This window comes from Notamacropus eugenii, chromosome 5 (assembly GCF_028372415.1).
Source record: "Notamacropus eugenii isolate mMacEug1 chromosome 5, mMacEug1.pri_v2, whole genome shotgun sequence".
Lineage (NCBI taxonomy): Eukaryota > Metazoa > Chordata > Mammalia > Diprotodontia > Macropodidae > Notamacropus > Notamacropus eugenii.
Window position 1 is genome coordinate 132438782 of NC_092876.1, and position 20692 is coordinate 132459473.

At 43.7% G+C, this 20692-nt stretch overlaps 1 protein-coding gene across 3 annotated transcripts in view; it reads right to left on the minus strand.

The window, feature by feature from the left end:
• Positions 1 to 20692, minus strand: part of P2RY2 (purinergic receptor P2Y2) — a 165976-nt gene that overhangs the window by 46578 nt on the left and 98706 nt on the right. Inside the window, exon 1 of one of the 3 annotated variants that reach the window (XM_072610937.1) lies at positions 12458 to 12588. The exons of 1 other annotated variant lie outside the window; for it this stretch is intronic. The gene's annotated coding sequence lies outside the window, so the exon portion shown is untranslated. Of the gene's footprint in view, positions 1 to 12457; positions 12589 to 20692 lie in introns of those variants that run through there. One more of the 3 variants, XM_072610939.1, reaches the window with a different exon arrangement.

The window sequence follows — 20692 nt, forward strand, 5'->3', positions numbered from 1 at the left end:
AAGGGAGAAAACAGCTAAAACTCTATCCTCCTCCAAGAAAGCAGCAGATATGAAAATTTATTTTGTTCTCACAAGTTTGAAATCCCTTCCTCTCCAGTTCCCTTAATTATCTCTGTCTGCATAAGATATTTTATTCAAATACTAGCAGGCAGCTTGGGATATTGGAGGAAGCCTAGGACTGTTAGATGTAACCTTTGGTCTCTTTCCCTCCTTGACCTCAGTTTCCTCATCTGTAAAATGAAACTCTTGGATTAAATTAAAGGTCTTTAACCTGAACTCCTTGAACCTGAAAAAATACATATATTTTGATATCTATTTTTCAATATCACTGGTTGTCTATGTCATCTTCTGTACTTTATGCATTTAAAACATTTTTTTTTTCTGGGAAGAGTTCTGTAGCTTTAAAGAGATTCATGAAACAAAAAAAGCTGAAGAACTAGAGATGATCTCCAAGGTCTCCCCCAGCTCTAAAAATCTATAGTCTAAAGTCTTCCTGAACTCTGACAGTGTCTTTGTGACTTTATAATTACAATTCTCTACAAGAGGATGGGATGAGTCCTTCACTCACAATCCAGAGGAGCAGGTCCGGACTCCTTCCTCCCAAGTTATCTTCCCCAGGATCCAGTAGAAGGATAGCTCTTCCAAATTCTCTGGAACTCAGTTGCCTTCTGGTACTGTGATCTTGGACCTCTTTGTGACCCAAGGAACTGAGCTAAATCAGGGGTTCTTAATCTGCAGTTTCACAGACCAGGGAGTTCATGAACTTGGATGGGAAAAATATATATATTTTTACTAATCTCAAAATGAAATTTAGCATTTTTTTCAAGTATGAATGTTAAGAGACAGCTAGGTGGTACAGTGGATAGAATCCTTCTCCTGGAATTAGGAGGACTTGAGTTCAAATCCAGCCTCAGACATTGACTAGCCGTGTGACCCTGAATAAGTCACTTAGCTCCAATTGCCTTAAAAAAAATTATGAATATTTACAAAAACCAAAAATTATTCTAAGAAGAGTTTAAAAGTTTCATTGGATTATCAAAGGGTTCCATGACACAAAAAGAACCCCTGGACTAAAAAAAATCTCTAAAAACTTTTTGAACTCTTAATTCCATAGTCTCTGTCCTAAGCCTCCTCCCATGTCTAAGCACAAACACTCTATGCTCCAAGGGCCCTTCTACATCTAATGTTCTCTCTCTTTTTGACTTATCTTCCCCCACCCCCAACCATTTCCTGTGTGTCAAGCACTTAGTCTCCCCCACACATACCCCTGGCCCCCTCACTGTTTTGCTCTTGCCAAATTTCTCAAATGTCCAGATTGGTTGGGAGGATGAGGAGAGGGAAGTGAAGAGTCCTAAACAAAACCAGCCAGTTACAAGGCTTAAAAGAACTCCCTTACGCATTCTTTCACCTGACCCTCACAGAACTCCTAGGAAGGAGATGGAAAGGGATGATTTTTCCCATTTTACATATAAGGAAACTGAGGCCCAAAGCAAAGAAATGATTTGTGGGAAGGGTTGATTCTCTTTATTTTTTCCAGGAGGAAATGAAGTCTCAGAGGAGAAGTGGCTTACTAGGGGCACACAGTTCGTTAATGACTGGCTGGGGACTCAAGCTGATCCTAAATCTAGTGTTCTCTCTATTGCATTATATTATAATCTTGAGAGTTGAAGGAAAGATGAGCAAATTAGCTTAGTGAGTATTAATCATTATTTTAAGATACCAATTTTTCCTAACAAATTTAGCAGTAAAATGAAATACATTTTTCCCTCCCAAATATGCCCCCCCCTGACCTTCCCCAGACCCCCATTATTTAGAATATGTCTCCAGAATTCCAGGAGGCCATTTATATTTCTCCAGAAGGATTCCTGAAAGCAGCATGTAAACTCTCTCTCCTCTCTCTTCCATCCCCAATCCCACAATGAGAGAAACATTTAAAATCTTTCAGGAGGATTCCCAGGGTGACCATTTAGAATCCCTGTGAAAGATTCTGAGAGAAGAGAAAGGCTCCAGAGTAGCTTACAGTCCCACTCACTCCCGGTTCTTTCTTTTGCTTTTAATCACATTTCCTGCTCCCTGCTGGAAAGAGTCCACTAGTCAACTGCTCCCTGACTCTCAAGGGTTAGTGGTTAAGGCCTTACTTCTTCCTAACCAAGCCTGGATTCACCCTCAGTGGAGCAGGGAAGGACACATCCAGCTCTTAGCCCCCTTCCTTCCCTATGGCCCAGGCTCATAGAGTCTGGAGATAGTAATATAATAATCAGCCTGAGCCGGTGATTGGGGGTGAGGGTCCGAGATAAAGCAAGAGATATGTTAAGGAATTATGAAGTTCTCAGGAGAATCCCCTGATACATTAATGAAGTTCACAGCCCTTCTGAAAACATCACCCTCTATAAAGAGATCCCTTGTAGAAAGTAATATCTTAATTCAGTCTCAGTGGCTGGGGATGCCTCCAGATAAATTAATTTGGCTTGGACCTCTGGGAAGATGTAAGCAGCTAGGTGCCACATTACTGCAGGGCCTGAAGTCAGTCTTCCTGAGTTCAAATCTGGCCTCAGACATTTCCTAACTATGTGATCCTGAGCAAGTTACTTCACCCTGTTTGCCTCAGTTTCCTCTCTCTAAAATGAGCTGGGAAAGGAAATGGCAAATCGCTCTAGTGTCTTTGCCAAGAAAACTCCAAATGGGGTCATGAGGAGTCAGACGGGACTGAAAAACAACAAATCTGAGAGGAGAAACTGTTGTGGAAGGAGTCAGCAGCCTTTTGTGTTGCCCTACCTGGTACAGACAATCAATTTTCAGACATTTCCATACTTTCCACCCTTCTGTTTTCCTTCAAGAGAGATCCTGGGAGCACAGCAATCGGGGGGCGAGGGGATGGATTTCCACCTTTAAGTGTCATTAATGGATTCCTTGCAGCAGAGACAGCCACATTCAAACTTTCAGAGGGATTCATAAGGGTAAAAAAGGGACTAACTGGAAATTTGGGATGCTGCCACCCCCAAGTTCAATATAAAGGAGAGCATAATCCTTGGGATGATGGTCTGGATAGAGTCTGGAGGTCTTTTAAGATTCCCTCTTCCAGAGAGGAGACGAATTGTATGATTCTTGATGAGCTATTATAAAACTTTATATATCTTCTATATTATTTATGGGTTTATATGATTCCTTCATCTACATTTTTTGTCTGGTGAAATAAAAGGGCTGTCCCCTTTGTTACCCTGAGGACTTGTACAGTATCAAGGGAACCCATTTTACCCACATCTGTGAAGATCCAGAAAGGAACTAGACCCAGAAATTCCTCAGAGTAAACCATGGGTATACAGGCAATAAGCCAAAAATATATTGATATTTGGGAGTAGTCTCCAGAATCAAACCTGGTCCATAGGAAACCAGGATTTGGGGAGGGAGGTAGTTGAGGAAACTGAGACTCAGAGAGAAAGGATGTACTCAAGGCTACATAAATAGATGTAGTAAGCAGCAGAAGGATTTGAACCCAGACCTCCTGAATTCCATGACTTCAAGATGCATCACTCTTTCCACTGCACTGCAGTGTAGCGTTACTGCTGTAATTACAATCCAAAAACAGCCATCAAGCTCCCACCTCATTCCATCCTCCCACCCCTTCCCACCCTAGCAAAAAAAAAAAAAAATCACAGATAATTCTAGATGCTCCCAGCAGAAAAAGCCTCAAAAAGGACAGAATCTAGCCTGCATTTGAAGCAGGAATCTATATAGCAGGAGCTGTTACGTAGCAAAACAAAAGCAGATTTAGAGTCAAGAGTTCTAGATTCAAATCCCATCTGATACCTGGTTGTGTGCCCATAAACAAGTAAATTTTCCTTAATAGTCTGAGCCTCAGTGTCCTCACCTGTAAAATGGGAATGACACTTGCAACCCATTAACAAGTATTTCTTGAGCACCTAGTATATAGCAGGTACCTTGCAAGTTGTTGAGAATATAAAGACAAAAAGGAAAACAGTCAAGTCCCTAAGGAACTTATAATCTAGCTGGAAGAGACTATGTGCATATCTACATATATATATATATATATATATATATATATATATATATATATATATATATATATATATATATATATACACATACACATACATACAAAGACACACATGCATGCATACCTACATACATGTGCATACCTACACACATGCACATACATACATACAGCTAGGTATCGAAATGGAAAGATTATTGGGTCTGGAGTCAGAAAGACTCATCTTCCTGAGTTTAAATCCAGCCTCAGAAACTTACCAGCTGTGTGACTATGGACAAGTCACTGAACCCTTTTTGCCTCAGTTTTCTCATCTGTAATATGAGTTAGAGAAGCAAATGGCAAATCACTCCAGTATTTTTGCCAAGAAAACTCCAAATGCAGAATCAGGAGAACAGTATACACAGTAACAGCCACAGTGTGCGTGGACTGTTTCTGGTACACTTAGTCCTTCACAGCAATGCAAGAACCTAAAACATTCCCAAAGGACTTTTGATGCAAAATACCATCCATATCCAGAGAAATAACTATGGTATCAGAATGTAGAATGAAGCAGACTATTTTCTCTTGTGTTATGTTTTGGTTTAGTTTTTCTCATGGTTTCTCCCATTTGCTTTATTTCTTCTATACAACATGACTAATGTGTTTAATAAGAATGTTAAGTATAGAACCCATATAACATTGCATGCCATCTCTGGGAGAGAGCAGCAAAGGAGGAGGGAAGGAGAGGGAGAAAAATTAAAACTTATGGAAGTGATTGCTGAAAACTGAAAACAAACTAATTAAATTTTAAAAAAGAAAACCCCAAATGAGGTCATAAAGTGTTGGACACAACTGAAAAAAATGACAACTAAAATACACATATGCATTCATGTATGTATACAGATAGATGAATAGATAAATAGATGGATGGATGGATGGATAGATGGATGGATGGATAGATGATAGACAGAGACAGACAGATAGCCAGACAGATGGATGAATAGATGGATGAATAGATGGATGGATGGATAGACAGACAGATAAATATATGATATAGTTATGAGGTTAGATTGGCTTCCATTACTTACAGAAAATAGGCATAAGATAAGTTGGTGGGAAAGGCTTCCCAGAGTAGATAAAGTGTTAGCCGAACTGATCCTTGACAGCAGATAACGATTCCAAGAGACAGAAATGAAGAGGGAGAGCATTCCAAGCACAGGAGACAGTCAGACTGGGCAAAATCAGGGAGACAGAAGACAGAGGCATACAAGGCAAACATTAGGAAAGATAGTTTGGCTGGACTGAATAGTTCTTAAAGGAATGTAGAGGGTAACAATACTGGAAAGGGAGGTTGGGGTGATTTGTGAAGGGCTTTAAATGCCAAACAGAAGAGTCTGCATTTGATACTAGAGGTGGTAGGCAGCAGCATTGCTGTTCGTGGAACAGGGGACCTGACATGGTCACACCTCATCTCACTGGGCTGGGCTCTGACAACCTGGAAGCATTAGACAAACGGAAGCTATTTTTAAGACACCCTACCATTATCACATGCAAACACACATATATGCATGCATATTGGATAATAAGATTGTGGATAATCTAAAAATCATCTTTGTAGATGATTTAGGAATTTTTCTCTAGTCAATCTTTTTCTGTCTCAATATTTCTCTTGTCAATCTCTCCGTTTTTCTTCTCTTTCTTCCAGCTGATTTCTTTTCCTAATGAGATCTACTTCAGGCTAGGCAGCTGTAGGTTAGTACAAAGAACTCTGAACTGGGAATCACAGGACCTGGGTCCTAAATCTGGCCTTGTCACTGGGTCCCTGAGTGACCTTCTCCATTCTGAAGCTCAGTTTCCCCTCATCTATTAAATGAAGAGGTTGTTCTGGATGGAGTCCAAGAGCTCTTCCAGTTCTGACATTCAGTAGTTCTATTGAAATGAGTTGAGAACTTCCCAGAGAATAAATAAACTCACTAGGAGGCTCAGAATATCGGGAGGCAGAGCTCAGCTGTAGGTCACCACCCACAATAACCTGGATAACTGAGAGTTTCTCATAGAAGGATCAAACCCAGACCCCGGCCCCTGGAGGCACATTATTGCCCCATGCCCTAGAAGCAAACCCATATGACTTGAGAAGTCTCTTTCCAATTCTCATAGGCTCAGAGAACACATCAGAGTTGGGAAAATCCTGAGGTTTTAGAACATAGAATGTTAAGTCTAGAATGTCAGAGCTAGAAGGGCCCAACAAATGCTGGCACTGGTACAGTTCTGAAAACTTAAGACAGAATAGTCTGGGCTGAGAGGGACCTTAGGACTTCCCCCCCACATCTGCTGTCCTTCAGCCAAACTATTCTTTTCTTTCCACGTGGATCTTCCCTGTTCTGTCTGGACTCCAGGTTTTTGCTCAAGCTTTAGACCATCCTCTCTCTGTTTTGCCCTTTCCATCCTTTAAGCCCCTGCCAAGAAATCAACTCTTCAAGGAGCTTTCCCTGATTTTCAGTGCTTCACTGACAACCTTTTCCTCCAGACAGAAGGCCGAGTTTTCTCTCTCTAATGCCCCTCTCCTTTGGTATATTCCATGTATCAGTACTGGTATCTCATTCCACCCAGGAGGACAGCAATATGAAGGCAGATGCCCAACACTCATCTAAACTTTTTTTTTTAGTGCCGCAATTCAAATATTTAATTTCCTAAAAGTCACCAGGGCTCCCTGAGGCTGCAGCCAGGTACTCCTGGTAGCGGTTAGTTCCCATGATTCTGTGCAAAGGTGCCTCCCCCCAGGCCTCAAGAGCACTTTGCTCAGCCTGGCCCAAGGGGCATACTGCCCTTCCAGGCCCATGCCAAGAAATCCTTCTTCCAAGAGGAAGGGGCCATTTGGGTTAAGACTTCAAGGAAGGAAAAGGAACGACTCCTTTGAACTGTGCATCTCCCCCACTAGGGGCTTTGCACACAGTAGACACTTTATAAATGCCTACTTAGTTAAACTAAACAAGGACCAAAGCAAAGAAGTTACAGGGAAGCAGATTTAGACTCAGTAAAAGAAAACGCTAATAGTCACAAGATGGTCTCCTTGTCAGAGAAGAAAAACAAGCACAATACTAACACTTTTAGAGGATTTACCACGTGCCAGGTACCTTACACTTTACAATGATATTCTCATTGGATTCTCACAGCAACCCTGGGAGAGAGGAGCTATTACTATCCCCATTCTACAGATGAGCAGAGGTTAAGTGACTGGCCCAGAGTCACACAGCTAGCAAAGTGTCTGAGGCAGAATTTTAACTCGTGTCTTCCAGACTCCAGGTCTAGTGCTCTGAGCACGATGGCACCTCCTAGCAGCCCTTCTTTAGAAGGCAGACTTGTTCAAGAAGAAGCCGGACAACATGATGATGACTTTTCACTGGCCAACCCTGGAACGCACTGGAATACACAATTTTTTATCTTCCTGCATCCGGTGGCACAAGGAGGAGAGTGCTAGGCCTGGAGTCAGTCAAACCTGAATTCAAGTCCAGCCTCAGACATTCACTAGCAACAGTGTGACCCTGGCCAAGTGCTTAACTTGCTGTCTGTCTCAGTTTCCTCATGTGGTAAAATTGAGACAACCAAAAATAAAATTAAATTAAATCAAATTAAGTAAACAGACAAACAAGTAAATATAATTAAAACCAAAAAAAAATTTAAAAAAATTTTTAAAAACAACAAAAAAAAATTTTTAAGTGGAAACAACTCTCCAGGGTTACTGTATCATATTTGCAAAAAAGCACAGTGCCTGGCATATTGTAGGCACCATAGGAATGCTTATTACCTTCCCCTGCCCCTCTCATCCTTTAAGAATCAACTCAGGCAGCATCTTCTACGTGAAGGAGCCTTCCCTAGCCCCCATCTGCTGGTGCCCTCCATCCTAAGCTACCTTTCTTTTCACCTACTTTCTATGTATTTGTAATTATTCACTCTATAATTATTCAGGGACAGCTAGGTGTCAGTGACTAGAGTACTGGACCTGGAGCCAGAAAGACCTTAGTTCAAATCTGACCTCAGACATTAGGTGTGTAAGCCCGAGCAAGTCACCTAACCATTGTCTACCTCAGTTTCCTCATCTGTATTAGGTGTGTAAGCCCGAGCAAGTCACCTAACCATTGTCTACCTCAGTTTCCTCATCTGTAAAATGGGGACAATAATGACACCTATCTCCCAGAGCTGTTATGAGGATCCAATGAGAATTTGCAAACCTTAAATGTACTATATAAATGACAGTTATTACTATCCTGTCTAAGTTTTCTTATATACTTGTGGTCTTCCCCACTACAATGTAAGTTCTTTATTTGTAGGAATTGTTTCATTCTTTATATTGTATTCCCAGAGCCTAGCCCAGTGCCTGACACATAGTAGGAGTTAAATAAATGTTGGTTGATTTACTGATTGCTAGGGAGTCTGTGGAAAGCAAAGAGATTTGGACAAGATAGTATCTGAGGTCATAGGACCAAAGAATCATAGATGTCAAGCCCAAAAGGACCTTAGAAGTCATATAGTCCAAGTCCTACATTTTGCAGATGAGAAAACTGAAGTCCAGAAAGGAGTGACTTGCCCAAGGTCTCTTTTGGGTCCGAGATTAAAAAAAAAAAAATGGGGATAAAAAAAATCTCACATTTCCATGTTGTTCTTCAAGTGATTTCCACCCAACAGCCCCAGGTAAGATGGGATTATGGCATTATTATCTCAGCTTTACAGATGAGGAAACTGAGGTCATAGAGGAGATCTGATTTCCTCCAGGGTCATCCAGCTAGGAAGTAGTGAGGTGGGGGAGTGGGGGTGGTGCTAGAACTGAGGTCTTCTGGCCCAGGATGTTTTACTACACTAACAGATCTCTTATTCAGAGACCCTAGTTCTTCCTGTCCCAGCTTGCCCAGGCTGGCCCCATGCCCAGCTCATGGCTCCCAGCCACCTACCCCAAAGCTCTTTTGGCACCACTGACCTGAGCCCCAGTCCCCCTATCCCTGGCACCTGGGGCCGGATAACCTTTTCGGCCTGCAGAGACCTCCCCACCTCCAGCCCACCTGCTGGGCAACCCTCCTGCATGAAAGTTCCTGACCAGTTTCCCTACTGGAGGACCCTTTCCCTCCGAGTTCCTCCACCAACGTCCTTCCTCTATCTTCTCTACCCTCATACTCTTTTTCCCACATACCAGGATCATAGAATCTCAGAGCCAGAAGAGACATTAGAGGACATCTAATCTAACCCATACCTAGGCCAGGAATCCCATCTCTGGATTTTCTGATACAGGGTCATCTGACCTTCACCTGAAGATCTCCAGTGATGGGAAACTCATTACTTTATGAGGCTGCTATTCAAATGCTTTCTGTTCCCGAAAGCCTTCCCTGACCATCCCAGCTCACAATGATCTCCTCCTGTTCTTTCCAGAGCCCAAAATACAAGATCCAGGACTGAATCATAAGCTCTTACCTCTGAAGCTGGGAAGGACCCTACTTAATCCAATCGCTTCAAGCTTATTGATTAATCTTAGAATTAACTTAGAAATAACTCAGTGTCAGAAATGGGAGAGAATATCTCTTCCAAGTTCTTCAAATTGTTGTTTTTTAGTCATTTTGGTCATGTCTGACTCTTTGTGACCTCATTTGGGGTTTTCTTGATAAAGATATTGGAGTGGTTGGCCATTTCCTTCTCTAGCTCATCTAACAGATGAGGAAACTGAGGCAAACAGAATTAAATGACCTGCCCAGGGTCACACAGCTAATAAGTATCTGAAACTGGAATTAAACTAAGAAGATGAGTCTTCCTGACTCCAGGTGAGGCACTCTATCCACTGTACCACCTGGCTGCCCCATTTTACCCTCATATTACCAGTGGGAAAGCTGAGGGCTAGAGAGGGAAAGGGACTGGACCAAGGTCACACAGCATGAGAAGCAGAACAAAGACGGGGAAAGTAACATTCCTCCAGACCACAGTATTTTCAAAGCACTTTACATACATAAGCTTTACATAAACTCGGTTAAGTAGGGTATTATGGGTATCCTCATTTCACAGGTGAGGAAACTGAGGCTCAGAGTAGTTAAATAAATCCACTACGGTCACACAGTTACTAAGTACCCGAGGTAGGATTTGAACCCAAGTCTTTGGACTTCAAGTACTACAAGCTTTGACTTCTGCTAGTCCAGTAAATGGTGTAAACTCTCCAGCTGGAAAGGTAGCTCCCAAAAGGCCAGGCCTGGATCTCTTGTTCCTCCCCCACAGTACATCCCTGGGCTGGGTTCTTGGGAGGCATCCAGTCTATACATGTCTATTGGAACTGAGCACAGCTTGGCTTTACCCAGCAGTGTATTCTGTACCCTCACTTCCTTGTCTTCCAAAGTTCAACTCCTTGGATACAGGCTCATTACAAGTTCCATTCCTCCCACAAGGCTCACTACCCTTGGAGAGTATTTATAGGACCTCACAGGCCTGTACCCCTGAGCATCCAGAGGACAGGACTCCTCTTTCTCCATGCCTTCTCTCCCTTTCAAAGCAGCTACATTAGGGGTCATGGGGTGCACCCTCCAGCCTTAGAGCATCTCCTAGCATTTGGACAATCAAAGTCAGCGACAACCCACCAAAACCAAACAATGCCTAAATACATCATTCCCAAAGCAACAGTCTCCAAAAAGCAGAAAAAAATTTAAAATCTAAACATACAGAAAAGCATAATCTCAAACATCAGATAATCTAAAGCAACAAAAATCCGAAAAAAATACCCATTAATCTAAAACCAAGAATCAGCTACAACAATGGATAATTCAAAAAAGCAAAGAATCCAAAAGCAATAAAAATTTTTAAATGAATAATTTAAAATCAATTTGTTTCCATTCAGCAAATATTTACAAAACTCCCACAGTATGTCAGGCACAGTGCTAGATAATAAAAATACAAACAAAAAACAAAACAATAACCTAAAACAATGAATAATTCAAAACAGCAAATAATTGAAAGAGGAAGGAAATCTTAAGAAGCAGACTATCCAAAATAATAGAAATGTTAAAAATTGGTTCAGTTTAAAACTGACAATCCCCAAATGGAAATAATTAACAACAGATAATAACTTAAACAGTGAGATCTGGTAGATGCTACCTGTTTGCTAGCTCTGGAATCCAGTTACAGAACCCAAGAACGGGAATTCCTGAAAGGTCAGAAGGTCCCCAGCAATCAGGTCTCCCTGCTAGCAGCATGGGGATGGAGCAGGGCAGTTAGAGGAAACCGCCTGCTAAAGTGGCAAGGGAAGACTTGGTGATGGCTGTTGTGATGCTGGATAAGAGCCCTCCTCCTCTGGGCCTCAGTTTCTCTCTCTGCAACTACATTAGCTCTAGGATGGATCCCTTGAAGCCCTAAGGCCTACGATCACATAATCCTTTGCATCCCTGAGAGAGTTTCCGAGTATCCAGCCAATTCCTCAAACATTCATGCAGACACCTGCTGGAGTGCCACCAGGCACAGAAAAACCATTATTTTTCTCCCCATTTCGGGAGGAAGGAACTGGGGGCCCCCCGGAAGGCAAGGGCCTTGCCATGGCCCATCTCGAACCCAGACCTCCCGACGACTCCTGGCACAGGAGTCCTTTCCGCTGGGCCGAACTGTCATGTATGTTGTGTCCCGAGGGGGCATGTGGGCACATGTTTATAACGTGTGTGGCATAAACTAAAGCTCCCTAGGGAGGTTGGGGGGCAAAAGGGGCTAAATTCGCAGTGGGGAGGTGCAGGAAGGGCAGAAGCCAGGAGTAAGGAAGCCCGAACAGACCTCTGCTAGACCTAAAAACCAGCCAAGACCAAACGTTGGGAACAGGCGTGGGGCGCACGCGAAGAGGTCGGCCAGCGGAGCGGGGATACCAGGAGAAGGATCACCCTTCAGGGTCCATCCACTCAATCTACCTGCCCCCAGTCCGGGGAGCGCTAGCGTACCCCCTCCCTGCCTTCTCTGGGTCTTCAATAGGCCAGACCCAGGCAGACTGGGGTAGCACAGCCCAAAGGCACACCACAATTTACACACCCTTTACAGATAGATTCTTGGGAGAGGAAGGGAAGGAAGGGAAAAGATACACAGTGACAATCGCACAGTCACACAGTTACACAAATGTGTTAAGAAGTTTGACAAACGCACATGGACACAACACGGACACGCTCACAGATACACTCACTAAGGGAGACCCAGTTACAGTTGCGCAAATAATCACCATCTCAGACACGCACTCACTCACATACAGATAAAACTGCAGACGCACTTAGAAAGTCGCACAGACGCAAGACACCCTCACCACGAGACACAATCACACAATCGCAATTACACAAATAGTCACATTTCACAAATGCACACACAGAGTAGCACACATAGAAGCACACTAACAAGGTTGGACGGGAAAGCACACCCAGCCCCTCCCTCTTCATCCCTGGAGACTGGTCACTTGGGCCAGGATCCCCAGCTCACCCGGCACGAAGCCTACTCTGCGTTCCTCTCGCGTCCCTCCTTTCTCTGCTTCTGCTGCTGCGGCTGCTGCTCCTGCTCCTGCCCCGGCAGCTTCCTGCTCCCTGGCTCCGTCCCGAGTCCCGCGCTCTGGTCTCAGCCCCAGCCCCGCCCCCGATCTGGCCCAGCCAGCCCCGGGATCCCGCAGCTCAGGGCGCCCCCTCTGTCCATCGCTCTTCTGCGTCCCTGCTCGTGCTCTGACCCGTCCTAGAACGAAGGGAGGCACCCACGTACGCAAGGAAAGACCCCCTACCTAGAGAATCCTCTAGCCCAGATTCCGGTCTCCCAAAGCCTCCCCCCCTTCCCTTCTCCCTCTCATCTTCATTCTCCTCTCCTCCAGCCTCCCCTCTCCAATTCCATTCCACTCTATTCCGTCTAATTAATTCAACAAGCCTGTGTGCTGGACACCAGAGATACATAGACAAAAACGAAGTAGGAACTGCGCTCAAGGAGCTTGTATTCTATTGGTGGGAAAAGAACACCTAAGCAGACAAGTAAATAAAAAAATCTATATAAAATTAACATAATGGGGGGAGGGGATGAGTGCATACTAACAACCAGGGGAAGTCACAGCAGCATTTAATAAATACTTGTTGATTGACTGAAGGAGATAACAAAAACTGAGCTTTATAAGGAGTTCCCTCTGATCTGTTGATGAGAGGAGGGAGTGGGTCCCAGACATGAAGTTCAACTTGGTACAGAAGGGGAGGGAAGGAAAGATATTGACAAGTGGGACTGTTACATTCGGAGGCTCACCAGCTTGGGGAGAGGAGTCCAGATCTGGCCATAGGTGAATCAATGAAGGAATAGGTTGCCCAGGAAGAGATCTATGACATAGTGGTTGATGAGTGGGAGGACTGATAGCTGTCTCTAAGTATTTGAAGGTCTGTCAGGGAAAGGAAAGATTAGAATTTTTCTGCTTGTTGCCCAAGGGCAGAACAGGAAGCAAAGGCAGGAATTTGCAGAGGCAGATTTTAACTCAATATAGAGAAAGTCTGAGTTACAATGAGTCTCCCAAAAGCAGAGAGGCGGATCACAGAATTAGAGCAGGGAAGGATGCTGAGTTCACCTACTGCCTTTTAGGATGGTGAGTTCCCTACACTTGAAGTCTTCAAATTGAGACTGGATGAAGATCTAGGGAGGAGAAAGATTTTACCAGAATGATGTAGAGGCTCAAATCTTGAGTCTGGAATCAAGAAGACCTAGGCTCGAATGCTGACTCTGGTCCTCATCAGTTGAGTGACAGTAAGAAAGTAATATCTTTTCTAAGCCTTTTTTCTTCATCTGTCATTTAACCTCTGTTTGCCTGATCCACTAGAGAAGGAAGTACCTACGCCTCAAGAATGTGTTCTGAGACTCAAATGAGAGCATGTAAAAGTGTTTGCAAACTCTAAAGCATCATGTAAATGTCAGTTACTCACTAGAGGTATGGATGGAACTAGCTACTCTCTTTGATACTTTCCAGTTCTGTGATTCTGTGAGGAGCCTAGCTTCCCCAGACCCTACAAATTTCTCTCCCATTTTGATATCCCTTCTCCAGGTCTATCCCCAAGTCCTGCAACTAGGAAGGAAAGATGGTTAATTCTAAAGGTTCCAGCCAGTCTTGGGCAACTTCCTTTCCAGCTGAGGATTCCAGCCCAAAGTGATATTTCTTTCTTCTGAATTTCTATGGTCCTTAGAGTTTATAGAGAAATAAGTAGCATTGATGATGTGTTGGTTTGAACTGCTCTTTTGGTCATTCTTCAAAGCCCATTTCTTCCAGGAAGTCTTCCTTGACTTCTCCAACTCACTCACTTTGTTCTCTTAGGCTCCTTGGAGTCTATGCAATTCACTGAGACCTGAATGGTTTCTCTGCCTCTAAATAACCTCACCTATTTAATCTGGGAAGGCTGGGGCAGCTTTGCGTCCCAGAGGAGTTAGAGAGGTGATTTGTATGGACAGAGTCCAGTGGATACCTCCAAGTTGGAGTTTTTAAGGAGAAGCCTTATTACCTGAAACTAAAGGGGGTGAACAAACTAAAAAGGACCTTTCATCGCCAGTGATATAGAGAGTTGAGAGAGGAGACTCAGCCTGGGTTTGGGGAACAAAAAAGAAATGGTTATAACCAGGATTAAGGAGGGAGGAGAGGCTCACTGACAAAGGCAGCATGTGAAACACCCTAGATCTGGAGCCAGAGGCGCTCGCTTTAAATCTCCATTCTACTACTCAGTGATTAGGTGACATGGAGAAAATCCCTTCCCCATTCTAGGCCTTGGTTTTATGCTCTGTAAAATGAAGGGATTGCACTAGAAAATGTCTAAGGTCCCATCTAACTCTAAATATGATGATTTTATTATAGCACCTGAGAGAGCTTGGGAAAGACACTATCAGTCTGAGTAATGGGAGTCTGTAGCCCTTGTCCTACCCAAACAATGCCTCCCGACAGAGTACTATACTCTTTGTAACTGCCCTGTACTGCCCTGTAGGGGGAGGGAGGGAGAGAGAGAGAGACAGAAAGACAGAGAGACAGAGAGGGAGAGAGAGACAGAGAGACACAGAGAGAGAGAGAGAGAGAGAGAGAGAGAGAGAGAGAGAGAGAGAGAGAGAGAGAAGTCCCAGGAGAGGAGTGAGCAGAAAAGTCCTGAGTCTTCTGGATTGGATCATGGGAAGAGTCTTAGAATTTTAGCCATGGGGGAGAAACCAGAATTCATAACGGTAGGATGATGGGCAGAATCAAACAAGATGAAACAGATAAAAATAAATGCACTTCTCTCCCCCAAAAAACAAACAAACAACTGTCTTACTATAGAATGGGGGAGGTTTCGCTGGATAGTAGCTTTTCTAAAGAAGATTTCACTGTTTCAGTGGATTGAAAGTTCGGTAAGACTGTTAACATTTTCATCCTCATCATCAAAAATGACATTCATATATCGTTTGAAAGTTTGCAGAGTACTTTACAAATGCCAGCTCATTTGCCTTCAAAACCAACTGAGAAGCCGGATCTATTATTGGCCCCATTTTACAGATAAGGAAACTGAGGCAGAGAGCAGTTAAGTGATTTGCCCAGTGTCACACAGCTGGTAAGTGTCTGGGGAGGATGGTAAATGTTCCAGATGTGAATTAAACAGGGCAGAGTACAGTAGGATTGTGCTCAATCCCTGACACCACATTTTAAGAGGGACAAAAACAAGCTGGAGAATGTCTGGAAGAGGGCCACTGGACTGAAAACCATCATAGGATCATAGACTTAGAGCTGGAAAGGGCCTCAAAGATCATTGAATGCAACCCCTTCCTTTTACAAATGAGGAAATTGAGGTGCATAGAAGTGAAGTGACTTGCTCAAGGCCACACAGCTAATACATGTCTGAAGTCTTCCTGATTCCAAGTCCATCATTTTATCCACTATACACACTACCTTGTGAGAGGATCTGCTGAAGAAATAAGAGATGTTAAGGCTAGAGAGAGGATGTCATTTGAGGGATAGTATCATTGTCTTCAAAGATTTGAAGGGCTGTCACATAGACAAGGGAATAATAAATTTGTACTTGGCCCTAGAAGGCAGAATTAGGAGGAAGTGATAGAGAAGCTCAATGGGAAGGAAAATGTTCAATTAATTTGAGCAGTCCCCAAAATGTAATTTGGTCATGAACTCCTCCGCATCCTTGGAGAACTCCAAGCAAAGGCTGGACTCCTCAGGAATGCTCTTCCTCTACAACTCCCTTTAATTCCTCTCAGTTTTGCCCTCTGAAGGCCAAGCAGAACAAATCTAATTCCCTTCCATGTGATATCCCCTCAAATCTTTGAAGACAAAGATTCCTGTTCACTTATGTGTTAGCCTCTGAGAGCCTGGCCAACTCTGGGATTCTGTGAATCTGAAAACACTCCAGGGGAACATGATTCCTGTCTTCAAGCACTTGGCAGGACATCCTAGGGTAGAGAGAACAGCCTTGTTCTGCTCAGCCCCAAAGAGCAGAACAAAAAAGAATGGGAGGAAATGACAAGGAGGCAGATTCGAGGCTCAGTATACGAACTTTCCTATAACTAGAGTCAAATAGGATGCCTCAAGAGGCAATGAGCTCCCCAAAAGCTGGAAGTCTTCAAATAGAGAGGCTAGATGCCTCCTTATCAACAGAAGATCCCTGGGAATGATCCTGATCCTTTTAGGTTTTCTGGAAAAGGCTGAAAATGATTGCTGTTTATAAGGTGTTCAGAGCCCTTTAATGGATGGCTGTTATCTCACTGCAACCTCAAAACAACCCTGAGAAGTGACTGATGAAGAAATTGATGTCCAAAGTAGGGAAGTGATTTTCCTCAAGCTCAATGGCAGAAACCAAGCATCTTGATTAACTAGTCTAGTGTTCTTTCTTGGGAAATAGTGGGCAGCACTAGGGCATTCTAGGGCAATTAGATTAAAAAAAGTTTTAGATGACTTCTAATTTAGGTCCTTTTCACCTCTAAGATTTTATGATCTGTTACAGGGGTAAAGGTCTACTCCAGCCCAACCTGCTTTTTACACTTCCTCTAGAGCCAAGAAAGTGGTTTTTTTTAAATATTTTTTTAATATAGTAAAAAGTGGATACACTAAGTCAACATACTAAGTCAATCTTGTCGATCAACAAACATTGATTGAGCACTTACTAGGTTCTAGTCATTGTGCTAAGCACTGGGGATACAAAGAAAGGCAAAAGAAGAAGCTTATATTCTGATGTAAGGCAAGAACAACCTGGAGGGGAGGGGGAAAGTGGGGGAATCAGGAAAAGCCTTCTGTAGGAGGTGGCACTGGAAGGAAGCTTTGAAGGAAGCTACCTGCATATATACATCCACCCTCACAGACACACTCAATGTCTCCTCCTCACCGAGCCAACCATCCCCCTTAGATAAGACCCTCACCTTGCCTTATTGGAATAACCTTGTTGGTCTCCCAGGCTTCAGGCCTTCCTTTTTCTTCAATGCATCCTTTGAACAGCTGTCACAATTATCTTCCTGAAATAGTGTGTGCACAGGTATGGTCAAGTCACTGACTCTAGAAACTTGCAGGGGCTTCTGGGAACCAATGCAAACTCTCCAGCTGGGCATTTCAGGACCCCCCACCACCTGACTTTTGCCTCCTTTTATTTCAGATTCCTTCCTTCCATTTCCTTCATGTTGACCTTCCAGCTGTCCTGAAGCTGACATTCTATCACTGCCCTGTCTGCTGTCCAGGGCATCGGGTATGCCTGAAATGGAGTCCCTCCTCTTGGCCTTTCAGCATCCTTATCTCCTTTCAAGACTCAGCCTCAGGGCTTTCTTCCCCGGTGAAGCTTTTTTTGTCGCCCTTCACTCTGTTTTCTAGTGTCTCCTTCCTCATTTATCTGTATTCATTCCTTACTTAGCTGTATACATTTTATATAACCTTAAGCTTCAAAATGGTAGGAACTTTCCTCTTTTTTTTCTATTGTATCTTCTGTATCTTGCCTGGGTTACAATAGGTGCTTAATAAATGTTTGTTGAATTGAATGTTAAGTAATATAAAGTTTAGCTAGAAGGGCAGGCTGGAACTGGAATGTGCAGGGCCTGAAGTACCTCATTAAAAAATCTTTAAGAACCTGTGATTGTCAAGTTCTCAGATTGTAAGCCTGAGATTCCACAACCGGAATTCTAAGGTTCTTTACGTCTAAGATTCTATGCTTTTAGGGGGTCTGGAATTCTGAGATTCTCAGATGCTATATCAATGTAAACTAGAAGGTTTAGCATCTCAAAGCTGGTCCTGTACCATGTGGACTGGGTGATTTCATTCCCAGCCTCCACCCTGAAGCTGCCAAATTTCCCCCTTGCTTCCAGAGGGTTTCAGGCTCTTTTGAGTAACTGTAAAAGGTCTGGAATTCAAAGAGCAGGAGTCAGGGTCCTCCCTGCAAGTAAGGAAGACTGACATCATTCTGTTCCCCTGGGTGCCAGAGTTAGGCTGCAAACTCCAAACTGGCTCTCCAGGCATTTTGAAGTTGGTGTCAGCTTAATGCCACCCTCCTGGGCAAGGGCCGGAGGGCAGAATCCTCAGGAACTAGACCCCTCCCCCCCTTTCCCACGGCTGCCTGCCCCAGGAATGTACTCTGTTCTTGCTGGCCTGCTGGTACCCCCTAGGGCAGACCCCACCCCCTTCCTGGCCAGGTGCCAATAGACACAAGGCAGAAATCCCCTTCATTGGTACCTTTATCTTTAGCTTTATTTTTGTGATTGACCTTGTTGTGATAGAACCTGCAGCTCGGAATTTTTCATCTTCCAAGTTTGTTTACCGTAACACCATACAAACATTTGTGTACCCACAAAACACATTCAAATGTGTTTACATGCACATGTCTACATATATACACATGCACATTCCAATGTGCACCATGCCACGCAGTCACATGTAACAATAATAGCTAGCATTTATACAGCACTTTAAAGTTCACAAGGTACTTTACAAATATCTCATTTTATCTTCATACCAACTTTGGGAGGTAGGGTTATCATTCCCATTTTATAAATTAGAAGACTTGAGTCAGAGTTCAAGTGACATGTCTAGGATCACATAGCTAGGAAGTGTCTGAGGCAGGATTTGAACTCAGATCTCCCTGACTCCAGGCCCAGTGCTTTATCCATTTACTTGAAAAGACTATAGGGTTCCATTGAGATAGGAACCACCCTTTTTATTAAACTGAATCATTAGGATCATTTATATATCCAGGAGATAAAATAAAGTGACAGCCAACCACTTGGTAGGGAGTGGACTTAGGGTTAGGATGAGAGATACTCTAGTCTGGATAGATTGGGTTGCTTCCTTAGGGAGTGTGCTCCCTCGCTGAAACCATCCCAGCACAGGCTAAACAATAATCAATGGAGGAAATCCATTGGATTTCTGCGATCCCAACACCCACCACTCCAATTCTTTACAAGAGGTTCCCAGAAGCTCACTGGGGGAGACCTCCTCAGAGGGAAGATGGCACTCTTGACCCAATGCCTGTAGGACACGCCCTCTGGAGTATGCTGTCAACAGAGGGGAGGAGCTGAATAAAACCAGCTACTCTAGCTCACTCAGGGCTGCTTCACAGAGTGTGGATACTGGTGGGAGTCAGGCCTCAGTCTGGGGCCTGTCTCAAGGTCAAATTCAATCTGGAACTGAGGCTTAGACTCAATCCATAGATGATGTCAGGAGTCATCTGTCCCAGACTGGGATCAGTTATGTAACCCATGAAGTACCTAGAAATAAATAAATATTTATACTACAAAGTAGGATTATCAATCTGATTACTAGAAGTGGTTTGGGGAAAGGGTGCAGTTAGAGTTCCTAATGATAACTCACTCTGGGCAAGCTATTTAACATCTTTTGGTCTCAATTTCCCCATTTATAAAATACAGATGAAGGCCGCTTAGTACCTTGCCTGCCTCCCAGGGCCCAGTAAAAAAGAATAGAGCTCCATGCAAATGTACTGAAGTCTTCCTATTTCCAAAAAAGCTAGTCCCTAGGGACTGCTGCCCAACACTACTGAGGACACTGAGTCAAGCCTCCCCCACCAGCTCTGGATCCCAGGTCAAATATGTGGGGGAAAGGGTTGGACTCAGAGACCAGGGAGGAAAAAGACAGACAAGAGTGTCTCTGTGTCCAGGGCTCTTCTCCCAGAAGCCCCGAGGAGCCGGGTGGAGGCCAGGGAAACACAGACAGCTTGTTGTCTGGGGTTCCCGGGGCCATTGTCCATCGAATGCAGTCAAAGATCCAAGAGCAGACAATCCTTCCCTCTCTCCTCCACGCCCAGTGGCTTGAGTTGCATAACTTCTGAGAATCCCAGAGTCCTAGAGCCGAGAGGAACTTCAGAGGGACTCCAGGCCAACTTGTACCTGGATGGGAATCAATGACATCTCCAATCTCACTGACAAGTCCATGCCCAGTTAGTCACTCAGAGACCTCCAGTGACCTTTGGTAGCTCCCTATTCACCAAGGCAAGCCCCTCCCCAAAGTGGGCTGCTCCAGAACTGTCATCAAGGGTTGAAGTTGGAAGATTTTTTTCTTTTTAGTTGATATCTACTTGTCTGAAATGTTCATTCATCACTTCTAGCTTTGCTCTCTGGGAGCCAGACACAACAGCATGAAACCAAAAAACAGCGCATGTATTAATAGCTCCCATGTCTGCAGTTCTTCAAGATTTACAAAGCACTTTTCTCACAATAGCCCAGTGAAATAGATAGGATAGACAATTTCCTTCATCT